Source organism: Mastomys coucha, unplaced genomic scaffold (assembly GCF_008632895.1).
Source record: "Mastomys coucha isolate ucsf_1 unplaced genomic scaffold, UCSF_Mcou_1 pScaffold1, whole genome shotgun sequence".
Lineage (NCBI taxonomy): Eukaryota > Metazoa > Chordata > Mammalia > Rodentia > Muridae > Mastomys > Mastomys coucha.
The window spans coordinates 70,006,592-70,010,168 of record NW_022196891.1 but is presented as its reverse complement, the minus strand read 5'-3'; the positions used below and the strand labels follow the sequence as shown (position 1 = coordinate 70,010,168).

General features: G+C 42.4%; 1 pseudogene; it reads right to left on the bottom strand.

Annotated features, from left to right (window-relative positions):
* Positions 1–3,061, bottom strand: part of LOC116096884 — a 4,678-nt pseudogene extending 1,617 nt beyond the window's left edge.
* Between the last annotated feature and the right edge of the window lie 516 nt (positions 3,062–3,577).

The following is a 3,577-nucleotide window of genomic DNA, read 5'->3' as shown; positions in this document are numbered from 1 at the left end:
CCACCATCACCACTTCCACCTCTACCACCTCCACCACCACCATCACCACCACCACCACCACCACCACCACCATCAAACAAAACAAAGCCCAGAATCTGGACAGCAGGAAAGTCCTGGGGACTAAGAAGCTAAAGCCCCGACAGAATAACACTCTTCTCAGCACAAATAAGATTGATCACTACTCTGGGCTGAACTCTGCTCCCCTCCAAGACCATATCCTGATATTCTGACCTTCAGCATCTCAAAGAGTAAATGTATTTAGATGCAGGGCCTGTAAAGAAATCACTAATCAGTTATAAGGTCGTTAAATAGACATAACCCATTCTGATGGACATACATAAAGGACGTCTAGGCCCAGGGATATATACATGCAGAGAACAGATGAGCACACAGGAAGAAGATGGCCATCTGTGAGCCATGTAAGGCAAGGGAGGGAGGGAGGGAGGGAGGGAGAGAGAGAGAGAGAGAGAGAGAGAGAGAGAGAGAGAGAGAGAGAGAGAGAGAGAGAACAGAGACAGAAAGACAGAGACAGAGAGACAGACAGAGACAGCGACAGAGAGAAAGGGGAGGGAGAAAGAGAGCGCTTAGAAGACGCCAACCCCTGTTGACCCCTCAACTCTCAGACTCAACTCTCAGACTTCCGGTCTTCAGAACTCTTGTGGCCGTAAGAACCTGCACTCTGGCCCACCGTTGGTGCATCTACTGAACCTGCGGTGTTCCAAAAAAGAATGAAAGAGGAAATCCTGGCCTGACTGAAAAAGAGAAGCGAGCCACAATTCTACGAGCAGAAGAAGCAGCTGAAGCCCATAGAAGAGGCGAGCAGAAAAAGGTTTCGGTATGTGTCTGAACGAGGAGCTCCCAAACAAGGGCTGCAGATGACGGAAACCTCTTTCACAAGGCCCTATTCTCCAGTTACTGCCTCAGCTCATACTGGGGCTGCTGTGGCTCTCTGCATTACACTGAAGCTCTCAAGGCTCCCGCAGCAGACTCTGATGTGAGCTCTGCTGGATGAACGGCCTCCAGACACTGCACCTTTGGATAGGTCTGAGGTTTACCTCTTGCAGAAATTTAAAAAAAAAAAAAAATGAATCCACCCCGCAAACTCCCATTTCCAGACAGGCCACATTTTTTGAGCTGATATTGACCGGCATCACCATGTCCCTGTGGGCTCTTATTGTTCTCTCCCAGCTATTAAAAACTTCTCGCTCGCATGCAACTCTTTACACACTCTCACAATCATTCATCTAATTAGCGCCTAAGACCCAGTAAGTAAAGCATGACACGTAAGGCCTTAATATCCAATCAGATTTATATAATAATATAATAATTTATATAATAATAAAAACACAATTTACAAGATGCCAGGACAATAATCTATGAACCAAATAATAAAGACAATATTCTAATCCAATTAATCTATTTTGTAAAAACCTTTGCTTGGTTGTATAGCCTCGTGGGGTCAGACTCGTCCTCATCGGCTGTCTCCATGATGCCCTCTCCAGCCCAAAGCCCAGGGAACTGGGTCGATGACTCTTCATAACTTCTTCAAGCTGAACATGGGTGTTGAGGTATTATGAAGTGGGGGGGAGGGGAGGGAAAACAGGATTTATTAGTCTCTGATGTCTGTGCCTTGACTGAATCTGGCTGAAGTTCAGGACATCAGGAGTTCAAGTAGGCCAGTTTAGCATGTCTGATGAGGAAATTCACCAAGGCTGTATATTCTGTCATATATAACTCTCAAGACAAAATTTTAATATCATCAAGATATATTTTTTGTTTGATTCTCTGGAATCTAGTTTTCTGGAAGGTGTAAATACTTTAATCACCTTTTCCCTAACACAAAAACAAAATCTTTTTCCTAAATCAGCATATCTTTGAGCCAGTAACCAGAAAAACCTTCATTTTGACCTCTCTTCCAGAGGAATAATATAACCACAAAACTCAACATCACACCCATTTTGAAAATTAAAACAATCTAAAACAAATGGAATAAAACTAATATATTGTATGAGCCTCTTATTTAGGCAATTTCTACCTAGCCAAGTAAGAAAATGTCACTCAAAATTCCCGTGTAGGCCACGTTTGAAAGAATATGAGCTTCCTCTGGCTAAGTAAATAAGTTATATCAACTTTCTGTTTGGCTCTACCTAGAGCCTCAGACTTTTATTAATGAATACCTGTTCAAAGTAGGCAATGGTTGGGGCTAGAGAGATGGCCTAGCAGTTAAGAACACTGTTCTTCCAGAAGTCCTGAGTTCAAATCCCAGCAACCACATGGTGGCTCACAACCATTCATAATGAGATCTGATGCCATCTTCTGGTGTGTCTGAAAACAGCTACAGTGTACTTACATATAATAATAAATCTTTAAAAAAAAAAAAAGAAGCAGGCAATGGTTAGCACTGCACTCTCTACTCTGGAGTCAGTGACTAATTTCCCCTAACCTAGTAAAATTAAAACAATCTAAAACCAATGAAATAAACTAATATATTGTATGAGTCTCTTACTTAGGCAATTTCTACCTAGCCAAGTAGGAAAATGTCACTCAAAATTCCCGTGTAGGCCACATTTGAAAGAATATGAGCTTCCTCTGGCTAAGTAAATAAGTTATATAATTTGTTTGGCTCTTTCTAGAGCCCCAGACTTTCATTAACGCTTGTAAAAGCAGGCAATGTTTAGCTCTTCACTCTCTACTCCTGGAGTCAGAGCAGCTCCTGACTCTACACAGCAGGGATCCTCAGAGCAGTTTTCTTTGTTTCAACTTGGTACGCTTGAGTCACGTGACTCTGTTTTGGGGCCACTCAGCTATCACCCAACAAAAGAAAAAAAAAGAAAAGAAAAGAAAATATAAACTTTAACTCTCAGGGTATTAATTTTAAATTACTAGTGGATTCACGCCCAGCCAGCACGTTGGGTGGCCATCTGTTGCGGGAATTTTAAAAAAGAATCTACCTGGCAAACTCACTTTCCTGCCGGGCCACATTCTTGTGCCTATACCGATACTGTTCGTCCTCAATACTAAGTTCCGGTGGGTTTTTGTTATTTCTCCCAGAAAGCCACATCTCACTCGCATGCAACTCTTTACACACTCCCACAATCATTCATCTAATTAGCGCCTAAGACCCGGTAAGTAAAGCATGACTCTTAAGGCCTTAATATCCAATCAGATTTATATAATAATGAAATCACAATTTACAAGATGCCAGGACAATAATCTCTGAACCAAATAATAAAGACAATATTCTAACCCAATTAATCCATTTTGTAAAAACCTTTGCTTGGTTGTATAACCTCGTGGGGTCAGACTCGTCCTCATTGGCTGTCTCTATGATACCCTCTCCCCTCCTGCTCCTTTCTCCTCCTCCAACTCTCGCTCCATCTTTCTATTCCTGTTCAATCACAGGCCTGTCACTGCCCTAATGTGATTGGACAGAGAAAATGCTACAGCACTTACCCAGAGTCTATTTTGCCCCCAGCTGTTTCTAGTCAATTATTGAACACAGCTGGGTACTCGAGAAATACTAGTCTCTATGTGACCAGGAATCTCTCCAGGACACAGTTTCTGGTTGGGGACACCC